Source organism: Lissotriton vulgaris, chromosome 4_1 (assembly GCF_964263255.1).
Source record: "Lissotriton vulgaris chromosome 4_1, aLisVul1.2, whole genome shotgun sequence".
NCBI lineage: Eukaryota > Metazoa > Chordata > Amphibia > Caudata > Salamandridae > Lissotriton > Lissotriton vulgaris.
The window spans coordinates 739,025,857-739,044,768 of NC_141691.1; positions in this window are offsets into that span (position 1 = coordinate 739,025,857).

The following is an 18,912-nucleotide window of genomic DNA, read 5'->3' on the forward strand; positions in this document are numbered from 1 at the left end:
ACCCCTCCCAAACACAAACCGACCTCTCCAAAACACAAACCCAGACTTCCCACCAATTCCAAACCCACCCCTCCCAAGAAAGACCATTGAGGTGCCTGCTCTGTGCTCAATAGATGCCCCTTCATGAGGATGTACCCCATGGTAATTGCATAAGAGGAAGGTTTCCACCAGTAGCATAGCATTCAGAGACTATTGGTTCTCCTTCTATTTATTATATTCAAGTTAATTGTTGAGAGAAGTAATTCATGTGGATAAGAACATCACTATTTTATTTTCAATACGTTTGACCTTTCATTAATTTACATTTGCAAATGTTTGATTCTACAACTGTTTATGACTAAAATGTGAAGTACATATTTTTATTTATCAAATGGCAAGAAATGAAAATTGCATTAATGTCTACTTTGTTAAGTGCATAAACTGGTTAAAATTGATGTGATGGTCATTTGAATTTAGGTGCAAGGATTCATCATGACAATGGACACTTGCACCAACAAATAGGTGTTTTATTTTTAAAAGTGTCAATACAGGTGTGTTTATTTGTACAAAATTTAGTAATTAGAGTAAACACATATGCATTACACTTTGAAAAGTAATGCAAGAATTGAAATTTGATAAAATACAGGAATTACACTAGACAATGTGAAATATTAAATAGATTAACATGTTAACAGATTCGAGTTTGGGACTGATATTAATTTAAGAGGTATTTAAAAAGTAAATGGTACACCTTGTTTAGTGCAATTTCTACATTATCTTACTATAGGGGTTTGTACAATTATGAGTCCGGTACTCCTGTAGAACCACCTGAAACCCCAACCCAGGCTTCAACAGTTGTATTTACTATCAAGGAGATCACTGATGGGATAGAGGGTCTGACCAAAAACAAAGCCCCTGGCCCTGACGGAATCCCCCCCGACCTGTTTCTGAGCAGCATAGAACTCTGGGCCCCCTTAATGACCAGGGTCATAAACACTGCCATCACCTGTGGTTTGCCACCGTCCTGGTCCAAAGCCATAATTGTGCCGATTTTTAAGAAGGGTAATAGGGACGACCCCAAGTGCTATCGTCCTATCTCCCTGATTGATGTATCGGCTAAACTCCTGGGTAGGGCGATCCTCTATAGACTGTCCGAGTGGACTGAAGAAAGTAACATCTTCTCGGACACTCAATATGGATTTAGGACAGGGAGGTCCACCAGTGATCAATGTATGAACCTTTACATGCTGACCGCCAAATACACCATGGCCAGTGATGAATCGATCTATTTGGGATTCATGGATTTGGCGGCGGCATTTGATCACGTCAACAGGGAGAAGTTGTGGGACATGATGTCTCGCATGGGGATAGAGAGTGGCTAATCAACATACTTAGGGAACTGCATAGTGACACTACGGCTAGGGTTCGATTTAACAGGGAGGGGGGGCTGACCGACTCTTTTCCCTGCATCAGTGGAGTCCGGCAAGGCTGCATTCTTGCCCCCTTTTTGTTCTCCCTTTATATTAACAATCTGGAGCAGTACCTGTTAGGTTTAAAGGCAGATTGCCCAAGGGTGGGGTCGCGTCATATTCCTGTTCTGCTTTACGCAGATGACGCGGTCCTGATTGCACGCACACCCAGGAGCTTACAAATCATGATTGACGGATTTGTTGAGTTCATGGGTGCCCTAGCCCTCTCTGTTAACCTGTGCAAATCCTATGTGCTCCTGGCTGGTAAAAAAAACCCCTCTAAATTCACTTACACAATAGGAAGGCACATAGTAGAAGAGGTAAAAACGTTCCCTTATCTAGGTGTAACTTTTGATGGTGCCTTACAGTTTAACTCCCTGGTGGAGGAGCGTTGCAGTAAAATGATTGCTTCTAATGGGGCAATAGCAAGCTACGGCAGGAGGTTAGGCAGATGGAGCCCGGAACAGGTGATGAACCTGTATAGCTTCATATCATGCTCTAAAGTAATTTATGGGGCAGAAGTATGGGGATTTGTCAATACCACAAGAATCCAACGGGAGGAAGACAAATACCTAAAAACCATCCTGAGGGTACCCCCAAGTACTGCTGGACTCATAGTACACAGGGAATTAGGGAGACCACACCTAGAGGATCTGGTAAAACTCAGGCCAATTGTGGCCTGGTTAAAAATCTGGGCTAATCCTGATGCGTCCCTAAGCAGAGAAATTTTATCGGACTGTTTAGAGAGGGACAAATGTATGCGAATTCCCTGGCTCAATTAAATAAAGAACACCCTAGAGGAACTAGGTTTTGGGAATCTCTTCACCAACCCTGCAACAATTGTAGCCCAGCACAAGATGCAAGTAAAGAAAATTTTCTTAGAGCTGAAATGTCAACGCAGAGTTGAGGCTGAAGGGCCTAAAAAGACAGTGAGGGCCCACAACCTGGTTAAGAGCGTCGAGGGAATGGAGCCATATTTGTACCTTATGCACAATGCACAGGACAGATTTCTGATGTGCCGTTTTAGACTTAACCTACTCCCATTTATGTTGGCATCACCAGCAGGGTTTTTAACATCAATTGAACAGAAGGGATCCTGCGGCTGCGACAATAGGTCTCCACAGGATTCCCTTCACTTTGTTTTACTCTGCCCTTTTTTCACAATGCCCAGGCGCAGATTTCTTGTAAAAGTTTTAAAACAAGCTAAACTGGAACATGCCAGTGAGGCATTAGTCTTTTTACAAAAAGCATCGGACCCCTTAACACTGTGTTGTATAATGAATTTCATCAAGGTAGCGGTCCGTTTAAGGCTAACTAGGGGAGATGAATGATGTGTTCCTGATTTTACCTTTCTTAATGTGCTGTATTTTTTTTTCTTCGCTTTGTGTCCCATGTTAATATTAATATTTTTGTATCAGGATCTTGAAAATGTTTAATGACTTTTTATTCATGTAATTATGTATGTGCTTTTATGGTGATTTTTAATCATCGAATAAAGATTCCTGAATTGAATTGAATTGAAAATAGTAATTAGAGTAAACACATATGCATTACACTTTGAAAAGTAATGCAAGAATTGAAATTTGATAAAATACAGGAATTACACTAGACAATGTGAAATATTAAATAGATTAACATGTTAACGGATTCGAGTTTGGGACTGATATTAATTTAAGAGGTATTTAAAAAGTAAATGGTACACCTTGTTTAGTGCAATTTCTACATTATCTTATATTTCACTTATCCCAATTATGTGTAATGTAATAATTCGACAATTTACACAGTTTATTTAAACAGACCTGTATAGTCACTTTTAGATTTTTGGATAGATTCCCTTTTTGTGCAAATGTCTATTTTTTTAAAGCAGCTTGCACCAAATATGGAAAAAAACAATGTAATCGTATGGGTATGTGCCTTAAAATGTCTTAAACTTCAACATTACATACATATACATTGCACATTGGTATGCTATTGCTTGAAAGAGATTTAAAAATGCATGAGTCCAGTGCAAATGTTAAAAGACAAGTCAAAAGGTAACAGGTATAAGAAGAGATTACCTTTGATTTCAGCCACAACGGGTTTGATTTGCTTCATGGTCAAGCAGCATCAGCAGAGGCAGAACTTGGATGATTAGCTCCATGGCGGAAAAGGAAGGGTGCAACTCAGAAAAGATGTGTTTCTGCCTGCTATCCCTTCCAATCCGCCAACTCAGGTATGGAGGTTTTGCTGTTACAGTTGCATTGGTGGAAATGCACATCATGATTGGCCGGTGGACAAAGTGGCTGCACTCCCTCCAGCAGCCCCTATGGTGCTGTCAATGCGGGTGAGAAAACCACGGGACTCCAATGGTCTTTCGTGCATGGACCTCCCAGCATCTAAATAGAGTGGGATGACTGCCTAGTAGGCAGTCGGGGAATTCGACGGAAAAGCGAATTTGAGACCATTACCACAAATATCTAAATCAAGCCATTAGTGTTCAGGATAAAAGAAGTGCCTTCTTGATTTAAGTATTTTAGTAATGCACACTCAGACTGTACCTAGTACATTTTTTATTATAAGTGACCATTAAAAGAAATCACTCTAGAACTCAACGGGTAACAACCATACATTACCTTTCAGAAGAATAAATATTTGTGATGATTAAGTTTTAAGCGACTCCATTATGTAAAGCCTATACGGGCTCTCAAGCAGCCTCTACATTTGCTTAATAACCAATTGTACACATTTACATTTCTGTCAAGTAGCAGGCATGTTGGTGAGAAGACGTCGTTTCTTCTCTTTGTCCCTCACTAGGTTTCAAAGCACCCAAGTTCCTCCCTTGGTTTTCAGCCAGAAGTCGAAATTAACTGTCCAGGGACTGTGTTTATGTTTTTTTTTTAACAAAAAGTGTGGAAACTATTTCAGTAAAATTGAAATATACATGGGCATACCGCTCCCCATATGCCCCACCAAAATGAACCTCTACTTTGAAGAAACCGACGATGTAAACATATATATACGCATAAATGTATTGCACTGCTCTGGGCGAAGAAAACGGTGGGAATATGATGTTCTGTGCCTTGGATTTTCCCACACCACTCTGTCCACTTTATCATAATATTAATTCGGCTTATCGTATTTACCTTCTAAAAACACATAGCACTGTAGAAAAGGCTTTGTTTGGTCGATAAAAGCATAACGACTAGTACATGCTGTCTTTGCTCTCACATTACAAAAAGAACCGAGGCAGCCTTATGAAAACAGATAGATAGACCATGTCTCCTACTAAAATTAAGTGAAAACAAGAAAGATGGAAAGTCACAATGCATCTCTCTCTCTCTTTTTAGGTGCTCAGAGTCGCCTCTTGGAAGGTGCACACATATTTTCAGTGCTTTAATTGGGCATGTCTCACTGGTACTGTGTCCTGCCGTGCCTCTATTTTCTCCAACTGATTACCAGAACTTCTTTTTCACCAAGGCGAGTACTTGTATTCAGAAGAACACGAGAGCTGGATCAGGGGCAGGAAAGCATAAGTGCGCCATTCTGAAATTGAGCATCAGTTTTGCCGATTAGCTGTCCATTCAGACCCTACAAAATCAATCACATTGTAGGTGTGAGATGTAGGGCAGGCTACTTGTCCCTTGCCAAATTCGAGACACAAATCCTGAGTTTGGAATCCAAGAAGCAGAGTGAACACACTCTCGAATTTTGTGTGGGCACAGTTTTGCACGGGCAAATAATTAAACTGCCTTCAGTTTCCTTCAGTGCCCTGCAAAAGAGGGGGGAGTAAGTGAAAGGAGTTAGTGTCAGATGAGAGAGGAGAATGAGAGAAGAAAAAGAAAGTGTGGAGACTGAAGGGAGAGATAGTGAGAAAGAGATAAGAAAATAAAACCAGGGCCACTGGAATTATGCAGCAGAGGAGAACCAAATTATGCGGTTGGATTGATTAAATTATGCGACAAGAAAAATCAAATTATGATGCGTAAAGCAGCACATTTTATGATAGTATTACTTCCTTATTTTGTAATTATTACACTGAGTAATGCTGCCTAGGAAAATATTACATCTGTTAGTACCAATTTAGTTCGCAAACACAACAATAAGCAACTGAAGGGGCGCAGGAATAAAAGTCATCACAACTTTAGTAACTTTTAATTCGAATGACCTTCGGTCCAGGCCAGCACTCTCCCCAGCAGCTCCGCCTCATCGCCACAGCCTTGACTCTCCGCTCTGTAGGGTTCGCGCAGGTAGCCTGCCCAGCCTCAAGGTGATCTTATTTTAATTTTCCGCATTCCGCTGGACTTACTGAGTCATACTAATTTAATTTATACACCAGTTAAAATTGCCCGCATTCCTCCTCACTTAGGAATCGTTTAAAGCCAGGTTCCCACCGCTGCTGCCCGTGCAGCCCCTTCCCCCGACACAGCCCCCGCTCCCACCCCCCTACCTCGCGAACGGCTCCCAACCCTACTTAATGGTAGCCACTGCGGGGGAGGGCGTGTGAAACCTAGACCTTTGGTCCAGGCCAGCACTCTCCCCAGCAGCTCCGCCTCCACGCCGCAGCCTCGAGTCCTTTGCTGTGTAGGGTTCGCGCTGACAGCCCATCCAGCATCAAGGTGATCCTATTTTAATTCCTGCATTCCACCGGACTCACTGAGTCATACTAATTTAATTTATACACTGGTTAAAATCACCCGCATTCCTCCTCACTTAGGAATTGTTTAAAGCCAGGTCCCCCCCGCTGAGCCCCCTGTGGCCCCTCCCCCCGGCACAGCCCCCACTCCCGCCTCCCTACCTCTGGTCCTGCTCCTCTCTCCTACTTAATGGCGGCCGCTGCGGGGGAGCGCGTGTGAAACCAAGATCTTTGGAGCAGGCCAGCACTCTCCCCAGCAGCTCCACCTCACCACCGCAGCCTCGAGTCCTCCACTGTTTAGCGTTTGCGCTGGCAGCCTGCCCAGCCTCAAGGTGATCTTATTTTAATTCCTGCAATCCGCCGGACTCACTCAGTCATACTAATTTATACACCGGTTAAAATCGCCCACATTCCTCCTCACTTAGGAATTGTTTAAAGCCAGTTTCCCGCCGCTGCTGCCCCTGTGGGCCCTCCCCCGACACAGCCCCCGCCTCCCTACCCCTGGTCCCACCCTCCTCCCCAGTTTAATGCAGCCGCTGCGTTACCGTGCCGCTGGCACGCCTAAGGCAAGAAGGTCTTCGTCCGTCAGTGTCCTGGAAGCGGCCTGCTCCTGGAAACCTGGATCCATGACCTCCCACCGCTACAACAATGCTACCCTCCTCACAATCAACCCCGGAAAACTCAGTGACTGCCAACTGGCATCTCCTGCCTCGACCCACGGCCAGTTCTCCTGCCACCACTGCCCCTAAACGTTTTCCTCCACCCCTCCACCCGGAACCGCAGACACCGCAGCCAACGACACGCTAAGATGCATCCTCCTCAATGTGCGCTCGGTACACAAACATGCCACGGAAATCTGGTACCTAATCGACTGTCTCTCGCCCGACATAGCCTTCTTCATAGAGACCTGGACCAAAGCCGCCTCTTCCCCCGACATCAACACCGCCATCCCGGACGGATGCAAGATCCAGAGGAAGGACCGTCCCAGCCACCCGGGAGGGGACCTTGCCATCATCCGTAAAAACACCCTCCGACTCACCATCTCCAGCGAAACCTCCCCCTCTGCTGAACATCTGCACTTCCAGATTTGGACCAGCCCCAGCACCACACTCCGAGGAATCCTCATCTACAGACCCCCGACCCCAGGACCCCTTCGCCACCACCATCACCAACTTCGCACCCCACGCCATCGCATCAATTACCTACATACTCATTGGAGACCTCAACTTCCACCTAGACTACCCCAGGAACCCCAACTCTACCACCCTCCACGACAACCTCGCTGACATCAGACTCAACCAACTTGTCACAATGCCCACACACAGAGCAGGACACACCCTCGATCCCATATTCGCCTCAGGCAACAGCGTCCTCTTCAACCACACAACGCAACCTCCATGGACCAACCACCACTGTGTTCACTTCACCGTCGACAAGCCCAAGGCACCAAAACCTTCCCCACCCACCCTGAAGGAACAGGAGCAAGGTCACAGACGAGCAACTGAGCTCCACCCTTGCCTGAGAAAACCCCGCCTGGGCACCCAACGCAAACTTCGAAGCCAGAGAACTCCACACTTGGATCTCCAACAGTGCAGATAAACTTGCCACACTATGCAACCCTGGCAAACAACGCCTCAGGAAAGTTGCCTGGTTAACCACAGATCTCCAAGAAGCAAGACACGTCTGCAGACGCCTGTAGAAGACCTGGAGGAACACCAAGAAAACCGACAACTACTCCACCCAAAAGGACGCCATGGCAAACTACCACAACCAAATCAGAGCAACGAAAAGGTACTTCATCACCAGCAAAATCCTCACCAACGCCACCAACTCCAAGGAATTCTTCACCATCATCCAGGAATTCACCAACCCATGCAGAGAAGCCACAGGCATCACCCCATCCCAAGACCTCTGTGACAAGCTTGGGAGCTACTTCCACCTCAAGATCAGAAAACTCTATGACAACTTCGTCGACCACGCCACCAGCCCCCCACCCCCCAGAGACACCACCCAGCTCACCATCACCGACTGGACTCCAATCACAACTGAGGACACTGCTGTGACCATGAAAGGCATCCACTCGGGAGCACCCAACGACTCTGTCCCCCGCACATCTACCACTGTGCCACTGACACCATTGCGCCTGGACTACAACGGCTAATCAACACGACCTTTACAACAGGCACCTTCCCAGACAGCTGGAAGCCTGCAGAAGTCAGGCCCATGCTCAAGAAGCCCACGGTTGACTCCACCTACCTCAAGAACTACTGGGTTATCTCGCTCCTCCCCTTCACAGCCAAAGTAGCAGAGAAAGCTGTCAACAAGGAACTGACACGGTTCATCGAAGAAAACGCCATCTTCAACCCATCCCAGTCCAGATTCCAGAGCAACCACTGGACCAAAACCGCCCTTCTCGCTGCCACAGATGACATCTGCACCCTCCTGGACCAAGGCCACCCAGCAGCCCTTATCCTCCTCAACCTGTCGCCAGCTTTCGACAACGCACTCTAGTCACCAGACTACACGAAGCTGGCATACAGGGGATCCCCCTGGACTGGATCTGATTGTTCCTCAGGAAGAAGCCAAAGGATCAGACTACCACACTTCCTCTCTGCCCCATGGAGGTCACCTGCGGAGTCCCCCAGGGGTCATCACTGAGCCCAACCCTCTTTAACGTCTACATGGTCCCCCTCGCAGCCATCGTCCGACAACATGCCGCCTCAACATCGTATCCTACGCCGACAACACCGAGCTCATTTTCTTCCCTCACCAGAGACCCCACCACTGCAAAACAAAAATTCCAGAAAGGAATGCAAGACGTCGCAGTCTGGATGACCAACAGCTGCCTAAAACTCAACGCATAGAAGACAGAAGTCCTCATCTTTGGAACTACCCCCTCCGCATGGGACGACACTTGGTGGCCTACTGCCCTCGGGAGCCCACCCAGCCCCTCAGACAAGGCCAAAATCCTTGGCATCAAACTTGACTCATCGCTCACAATGAACAGACAAGTCATCGCCGTCACCTCCAGCTGCTTCAACACCCTCCGCATCCTTGGAAAGACCTTCGAATGGATCCCCCCCCCCCGGAGTCAAGGAAGACAGTCACCCACTTGCTCATCACCAGCAGACTGGACTACGGTAACGAGCCTTACGCGGGCTGTGAAAGCTGACGAAATTGATGTACATAGACAGCATTCATTTCCCTTCTTCTCCCACTCCTCTCCCTGTGGGCACCATGGATACTGTAAATTATTGACCGTATCACCCTGCCAGTAAGAACCCGTACCCCTATGCATATGTACAGCCATTCTAGGCACCATGGCCTTTTTACCCATTGGAATCCCCAGCTTCCCTCCTGCGCGTATCTTGCACCCCCTCTCTCATGTATAGACCGTGAAACCCTTTCCCTTTTGCGCGATCCTGATGTGAAAGGCAACCCTCCTGCTTGACCCAGGCATTCCCCATTTCCCTCTCGAAGAAGCATCCTTCGCCTCAGCTGACATAGCCCCCCCAGCTGTATCTGACTGCCCTTGTTCTCTCATGTACAGGTCATAGGATCTCTCTCTCTCCCTCTCTCTCTGTGCGACCCTGGCCCTGCGCGCACCCTGACCCCCTCCTTCTCCTCACATGAGCAAGTCATAAACCCTCTTCTTCTGCAAGGCCCTGTCCTTGAGAGTCACGGGCGCGCCTGACCAACACCTCATTCCCTTCCATGAATGCCCCTCTGTTGACAAGCCTTCCCTCCGCGCTCGATTGTCCACGCAGGCATGAATACCACTCCTTTGATGACCCCTTCCCCCGAGTCCGGCTGACCACACATGTCCGAGGCCATCGCCTAAGCCAGGAGATACCATTTACTGCCCTTATTGTATGCCTAGCCACCCCACCCCCTGGGCCATGATCAGGCGTACATCCTACGAAACACTCAGCTGCGTGATTGCCCTCCCCTCTTATCAGCAGGTCAAGGGTCCCCATTGTGAACGTATGTGGAGTAGGATCACCACGAGGATTATAGGGATGTCTTTCTTTTGCGTCATACTGTCCTGATTGTACCATCAAATGTTTTGTAAGGTATAAAAGCAAGAGTCTCAGCTCACTTGTTAGAGCACCTCCCGAAAGACACTGTGTTTCGTGTCCGAAATGACTGGCTCTCCTCATGAGAATTAAACTCTGTTCTTGATTCCTGCTTCCAGCGCCCGTCTCTTTATTTTGGTAATTATTCAACATGGGAACTAAGAGGCGGTTTGCGCCAGCGGCCTGGGCATCGATGGTAATTCGGGCTCATTTTCCACAATTGGCGCCCACGCAGGGCCCATCAGTGACATAAGGTTCGGTAAGAGAGATCCAGACGAAGAAGTGAACATCTAAATGATCGGGGTATGCCTGCCTTGAGAGGGCCCTCGCCCGGCTGCCGATCGACAGAACTTCACCAATTCTGAACGGACCTCTCTTGAGTGACCTATTGTCCTGACTGGAATCCCACAGGAATGCTACATGGAGTAAGAGAACGATCGGGCGCTGGAGGAGGGAGTCGAAGAACTGTCCGTATGGTCCGGTCCGGGTAAGATTAAGTAGGGTGTTTTTACGCCTGATTGGTAGGGTGGTTCTATCCACCTGATTGATTGATTGATTGTATTGAAATCGGTATTTGTATACTGATATTGTATTGGTTGGTATTGGTTCATTTAGCTTTGAAGGCTACTTGACATATTGGTTCTCTTCTGGAGAACGAGACATTCTCTGTTTGCAAACAGCGGCGAATAGGAACGTCGTCCCTCTTTGCAGATAGAGAAGGGTAGGTAATGCAGACTTTTGTCCCCGTTGTAATCCGTCATGCCTACTTTTCTCCCCACTGATTGTTTGAAGTCGATTAATAATCGATTGTTGCTCTTTGAGATCTTCCCTGTCCACAAACAGAGACGAATAGGAATATTCTGTTCCCTTTATGGATAGCGAAGGGCAGGTAATGCAGACATTTGTCCCCGTTGTAATCCGTCATGCCTGTTTTTCTCCCCATTGATTGGTTGGTTGCCTGGACATTGTTGTCCCAGGAATTGTTTCGTTTGAGGTATTTTTTATTTGCAAACAACGTGAAATAGAAATATTCTGTCTAGTCTTTGCAAGTAGAAAAGGGTAGGTTATGCCCCTTTGTGAATTCGTCAGTCCTACCCACTCCCCACTGGTTGGTTATTGGGGGGTAGCTCGCATGGTCCGCCCAGGAGACTACCCTTATGGAGGACATATGCTCCCCGCTCATGGGCCATTTAGTAGAAATAGACCGACTGGTCCGCCCAGGAGGCTACCCTAGTAAATGGAAGTACATCGCTCGGTCCGTCCAGGATGATACCCTAATGAAGGAATATATGTTCCCCTTTTGATCGATAATCTCGTTCCACCCCGGACCATTTATTAGAGGGAACTCGTCTGGTCCGTCCAGAAGTACCCCCTAGTGAAAAGGACACATAAAAATATGAAGTGATCACCGTTCCCTACTAACAGAAAGCTTTAGCTCGAAGCACGCTAAGGAAGAGAAAGAAAAATAAAAAGAAATCAGGCTAAGTCAGTAACCCCCTGATGAGCTTTTGACTTCACTAAAAATAAGAAACATTAGAAATAGTTCGTAGTAAGAAATATAAAATGGCGAAAAGGTTTGATAGCAGAACATAGCCACGAGGTAGCTAGGCTCCACTGCCTATTCCTGCTCCCAACATGTCTGCCTCATTTCCCACCACGCCCAAATAACGGTCACATGAAATAGAAAGCAAATCAATAGGTACCTACCCCCATTCCGGAAGCTCCCGAAGTGCAACGGGTCCGCGGTTACGCCCATCCGGAAGGCGAGGCCTCGTGGCACGAGGGGCTCGCCTGGCCACGGTCAGGAGGAGATGATGTTGGGCAGGCGGTCCAAAGAATGGCAGAGACCTCTCCTTCTCTCCTCTCCTGCTGCCCTGCAGGCCACGGGGGGGGGGGCTGTCTTGCCTCAGCCACCGACCACCCCCCCCCTTCTGTCTCTCGCCTGGTCCGACCCACGAAGAAGGCCGAAGCCGGGGGCGAGAACGGCGGCAAATCAAGTAGTCCCGCCACATGCCAAATTCGCCACATGCCATCGCCTGCATAGTTACAGGTGGTCCCGCCACGTTTCGGGTCCCTGGAGAGTTGGAGGTAGTCCCGCCACATGTTAAAAAGGGAGGGGGGGGCTGTCTTGCCTCAGCCGCCGACCACCCCCCCCCCATCTTCAATGGCTGGCACGGCCAATATCGAAGCGACGGAGCCGAGGAACGGCGCGGGGTCGCTGAAAGGGGGAGGTGGCGCGAACGACCCTCCCCCACCTCCCTCCAGGTGGAGGTTTCCAGCGACACCCCAACACTCTTTGCTTAAAGAGGGTCAACATCAAAAAGCGGTCTTCTGCCCAGGACGGGCACTCGCTCCATATCGTCTCTCCTCGACCTTGAAGATTCTATAAGAGCCGGGGGGCCCCCGACCCCCTGCATGGGTGCCCCCGCCCCCTTCGCTGGGAACCACGACATCGGAACAACTCCTGCCGGCACCAGCCTCGGATTGGAAATGGCTAAAATACAGCCACGGCACAGACTTGTTCAGTTCCGGAGGAACACCAGGATGACCCGGTAGGAAAATTGTTGCCGCCCTTCCCACTCTTTTGACTCATGGTCCATTTGTTAGACTGTTAACCACATAGCACAAGACTTTTTGAACTGCCAACGGAAAGTTCTGGGCCAACCATGCGAGACTAGAGACACTCTGACTGTGCTGGAACTTGCCTGACCCCACCCAAAATGGCGCCGACACAAAATGAGACGTTTTTAATGAACTTTGTTGCACCCTGATTGCGCAAGCTTTTTGCCCCGAGATATATATAACGTTTTGGATAATGAAAGTAGATATGAAGGATATTGAGTATGTGCTTGGACAATGAATTGACTTAGGGTGGGTACTGATTATGAGTTGGAAAATGAATTGGTGTAATTTAGGTAATGAATGAACATTGGATAATGTATTTATGAATTTATTAAAGATGAATTACTGACATGCATCATGTTTGCTCTGTAGGGGAGTTTAATACGATTTTATTGCACTGCCGCACTTTATGCAACGAACTGCCACCAGCCTTGTTCTCCTTATGTACAGTTCCAATCTGCTCCGTGGCTAGTCCACTGGGTTGTAGGCCTGTATTTATACGTCAACACTTTTTATTAAAAGTATTTTGAAAACGAAAGCATAGTTGTAGCGGTTGCATTAATGAGTTTTGAATGTATTACTACTGTGAGCAACGAGAAAGTATGACGAAGGTTAAAGGTTAAAAAGGACCCGATATTTAGCAGCCACACTATGTGTCACAGGCAGCCGGAAAAGTGCTTTAGAAGACCTAAAAACGACACCACAGAAATGCCACCTGACCGCCACCCTTGTACCCGATCAAAAGGGGTTACGACCAAGTAACTCATGTAGATACGCAGATCGTCAATGATTATCTGTCTGACATTTCTGGTCCCTCTGGGCTTAAACGCCGTGATGGTAGGGAAATGCACTACGTGGAGATAGGTCAAGTATGTGGTAGGTAAAAACATTTCCGGATTACTGCATGTTGATGAGGTTTGAATATTGCCCCCCCACCCCTTCTTTCTCCTCCCTTCTGCAGGTCACGTCGGAACCTTGGCTGATGTATGGAAGGACGATGACCGAACCGCCAATGAGAAGGGGAAGAAGGGAATATGAGCATGGTTCTTATAACAAATAAAAGTTTTTAAAAGACGTAGACTTAAACATGACTGTTCCTCCTTAGAACATAGCAACGGGAGGATGGACTGACATAGAGACTGGACAAGTACTGAATGACGAAAAAAAAAAAAAAAAAAAAAAATTGACTAGAAACGACGCGTTAAATAATGAAACTGGACGTTTTGACTAGGTAGGGAAAGGACAAAGAAAAATTGTACGGGTAAGGGTTGCCACGGCACCACCCGCCTAGGAAGTTAGAAATGTTGCCGATGTTCAAAATGCACTGCCCCCTTTCTCACACTCTTACAGATATAGCCAAGCTGTCCGACTGTTTTCCCGATCAATACTTGCCGTTGCCTCAGCCTGGAGAACTTCCCACCAAAGGAGGGAACAGAAAAATGGTTTAAGATCCAACCATGGGTAACTAGCGCGACCAGGTTAATTTCTGATCAACCAACCGAGGTGTGAGTATTGGTAATTGGGAGCGCTCGCAGGCGTGACAAGCGAGAAGGGAAAGGGGGGAAGGGCAGAAAGAGCTAAGCACGTAGATAAATAGGATAGTAAAGATACGTAGGATATATATAAAAACAGATGTTGTAGACTAACAATTGTTTCCTGTCTTGTTGTGAATGTCTTGTATATGTGTAATACATGTGCCGTCTTCCCTGTCTGAGTTTGTGTGTGTGTAACGTACGAATATATGTCTCCCCTCTGTCTATATCTGCATGTTACCTGACCTTTGCTGTTCTGTGTTGTGAGCGCACTAAATGACCTATTTTCGTACACGTCTCTCTCTCTCTCTCTCTCCACCCCCTTATCTCTCTCTCTCTCTCTCTCTCTTTACATGTCATACGTGTACCGAATGGCTCGTTCAGATTGCGGACGACTCTCACTCTCTATGAGAGTCTCCCTATTTTCTCTCCCTCTTTTTGGTAAAATTGTGCCCCACCGGCACCAGTCTGATTTGATACTTATTGAACGCGGAGGTGTTCAACGAAATTGACCGAAATAAAAATGATTGTAATTTGCCATATTACTACCTCTCCTTTCTACAAAAATAGATGAACTTGAATTGGCTGAAAAGGAAAGGACAGGTAAGACGGCTAAGGTCCCCAAATCTGGCTATTCATAGGGGAACTGTATGTCAATGGCATCCTATGTCTGTTCTTCAGAGACGAACGCCAACGTCTAGATTGACACCCAATACCCAGATTGCCCCACCCCTTCGCACCCAAGCGCGAGCGCCCGAAGTATACCCTCCCCATTTGATAGACCCCAGCTGCTGTCCCGGATATAAACATAAAGACCATGAGTAGCTGTTGACCCTTGAGGAAATCTTGTTTTACCCGACTGTCGATGATGGCACCCCCCCCCGCCCTGTCTGAAAATGTTAGCCAGTCCTGAAGGGAAATGCTCTGTAAATGTTGAATATGATGTAACGCACAGTTGATGGGAATGTCATTTATCCTCACGTGAGTTATAAACAGGACAATGAATAAACCTGCCATAAAAAAAAGAGCTCAGTAGGAATGCTGACACATGCACTGCTTGGTAATAGACCACTGACTGTGACCGATGAGCATAAACTCTCAAATGCGTAGAATTGAGGGAGGAATTCATATGCGTAGATGTCTTCTTCTGCCATTTCTCTAAAACGTTGTCTTGTACCTATTCAAAGATTCACGATCACCGAAGGAGATGGGTCAGATGTGACGTACAGCCTGACTGCAGATCTTGGGACACGTATGACATCGACCAGAGGTGGAGCTGCAGAGCAACAAGACACGGGACGAGACCGCAATTTCAACGTGGAAAATGAAAAATGACGGGCCGCCTTGAAGCCCTCCGACTGCTAACCCACGTGTGCCTGGAGTCTCCGTCCGCCTTCTTTGGGCCCGATTGATGGGCCTGCCTGCTTGTTATCCTTTGCTCCCTTGGTCCCTTTTGTGTGTCCCAGGAACTCTGACCCAACTCCGCGCTCTCTCTCTCCTATCGACTATTTGAACAACATTCACCCTCTTTTCCACGTGACTTTTTGCCAAAGGAAAGAACTGCATTCATATGGGAATAGGGTGTTGCTACAGAACTATAGGTGCCGAGCATAAGGCGCCGCCGAACGGATTGTTTAGGGAACAGGACTGTGGTCTAACAGCAAGAGGACTGACCGCACCCTGCAACGCGTAAGGATAGAACCGAGCTGGACCTATAGCTCCACCGCCGGTGCTCAACAGCGCCAACGAAAGTACTCGGATTAGAGCCTACCAGTGATGGCTCGCTGATAAAAAGACACTGTGACGAAGAGATCTTGTGTATTGAACTGAATTCCGCTCTCAACTACCTGGTCAAAACTGTTCATTGGTCACATTTTTTAAGTCAGAAAGATTTATGCTATGTAGTGCGTTTAATTGTCAGGAACACAACGAAAATGTAATATCCTATGTACTGCATTCTTCCCATCACCTTAACTGTCTATGATTGTACGCCACATGTTAGTATCGACAAAGTGCTAATTCATCAACGATGCTTGTCTACCTGTAATCACATCAGTTGCAAAAAAAAATGACTGCTGTTATGTAAAAAGGGGCGACTGTGAAAGCTGACGAAATTGATGTACATAGACAGCATTCATTTCCCTTCTTCTCCCACTCCTCTCCCTGTGGGCACCATGGATACTGTAAATTATTGACCGTATCACCCTGCCAGTAGGAACCCGTACCCCTATGCATATGTACAGCCATTCTAGGCACCATGGCCTTTTTACCCATTGGAATCCCCAGCTTCCCTCCTGCGCGTATCTTGCACCCCCTCTCTCATGTATAGACCGTGAAACCCTTTCCCTTTTGCGCGATCCTGATGTGAAAGGCAACCCTCCTGCTTGACCCAGGCATTCCCCATTTCCCTCTCGAAGAAGCATCCTTCGCCTCAGCTGACATAGCCCCCCCAGCTGTATCTGACTGCCCCTGTTCTCTCATGTACAGGTCATAGGATCTCTCTCTCTCCCTCTCTCTCTGTGCGACCCTGGCCCTGCGCGCACCCTGACCCCCTCCTTCTCCTCACATGAGCAAGTCATAAACCCTCTTCTTCTGCAAGGCCCTGTCCTTGAGAGTCACGGGCGCGCCTGACCAACACCTCCTTCCCTTCCATGAATGCCCCTCTGTTGACAAGCCTTCCCTCCGCGCTCGATTGTCCACGCAGGCATGAATACCACTCCTTTGATGACCCCTTCCCCCGAGTCCGGCTGACCACACATGTCCGAGGCCATCGCCTAAGCCAGGAGATACCATTTACTGCCCTTATTGTATGCCTAGCCACCCCACCCCCTGGGCCATGATCAGGCGTACATCCTACGAAACACTCAGCTGCGTGATTGCCCTCCCCTCTTATCAGCAGGTCAAGGGTCCCCATTGTGAACGTATGTGGAGTAGGATCACCACGAGGATTATAGGGATGTCTTTCTTTTGCGTCATACTGTCCTGATTGTACCATCAAATGTTTTGTAAGGTATAAAAGCAAGAGTCTCAGCTCACTTGTTAGAGCACCTCCCGAAAGACACTGTGTTTCGTGTCCGAAATGACTGGCTCTCCTCATGAGAATTAAACTCTGTTCTTGATTCCTGCTTCCAGCGCCCGTCTCTTTATTTTGGTAATTATTCAACAAGGGAACTAAGAGGCGGTTTGCGCCAGCGGCCTGGGCATCGATGGTAATTCGGGCTCATTTTCCACAGGGCATCAACAAGTCCCTTCTCCGCAAACTTCAGACCATACAGTACACCGCAGCCAGACTCTTCCTCGACATCCCCCATAACGAACACATCAGCCAACACCAGCAGAGACTCCACTGGCTCCCGTGGAGAAGAGAATCACCTTCACAGTCCTCACCCACGCCTACAAATGCCTACACAAACACCTGCCCATATACCTCAACGACAGACTAAACTTCAACGTACACAAAAGAAACCTCCGGTCTGCCAACCTTGCACTGGTTGAAACCCCTCGCATCCACAGAGCCAGAGCAGGCGGAAGATCGTTCTCCCACATTGCAGCCAGAACCTTGAATGAGCTACCAGCAGATATCAGAATCGCCCCCAACCTGAACACCTTCAGGAAGACCCTCAAGACCTGGCTCTTCGTTTAAACGGATCTGCAAGCCCCCTCCTCCTCAGCGCCTTGAGACCCCCCAGGGTGAGTAGCGTGCTTACAATTTCCTGATTGATTGATATGAGTTAGAAATTTAAAAAAAGTACTAAAATCTGCATATTAGCTGCCGATGATGGATTATGTGCCAAATGAGGCAGTCCATAATTATGCAAAAACAATAGCAGTCACAGAATCGCAGAATTCCAATGGTCCTGAATATAACTAACAGGAATTGACAGGAGGGAAAAGAAGGAGTAGAAAGCTAAAATAAACTGCATTAGAGCAAGAAAGACAACGAAAAAAAGCATATGCGACAAAGACGGATGACTTTTAGTGTAAGAAGCACAAACTTAAGAATGCCTTGAGTCACAATTGATCAGAGGATACCTATACCTCCTACTTGACAAAAAAAGTTACTAAGTCAAAAGTTGCATGTGGCAAAGATAAATGACACAGACATTATCTTCTCCCAAACATGAAACAAATGATTGTCATCTTCATTTAGCCTACAGATGTCCTTCTGCTGATCAACTGAATGTATGTTGGCTTCCAGAGAAGTGACCAGCACCCTTTAACAACTCCTCTTGGTGTGCAGAGCTTACCGCCGCCCAGGTCTGAACTATTGGAGTACTCGATTTAAGATGTCAGACAACTGAGATCTGCAACAAAAAATAACAGACATCCCAGTGCTTAATTTGAAAAAAAAGTATGTGTCAGGGCCATCTTCAGGAGGCTACTGCAGCCTGCACCACTTATTGCTGCTGCCAGCACTGCCAATCACGGAACCAGCACAAGTACTAACCATTGCACTGCTACAAGTGTGAAAATTCAATCTAGCCCAGACCTATCAAAGCTATAATAATGTGAGCGATAGATGTTATCCCTTTTTAATGTATATTGACCTATCAAACACTATTGTGCTTATCTCAGACAACCGCACCATGTGGTGGACTGTCACTAAAGTTGGTGCTGACAAT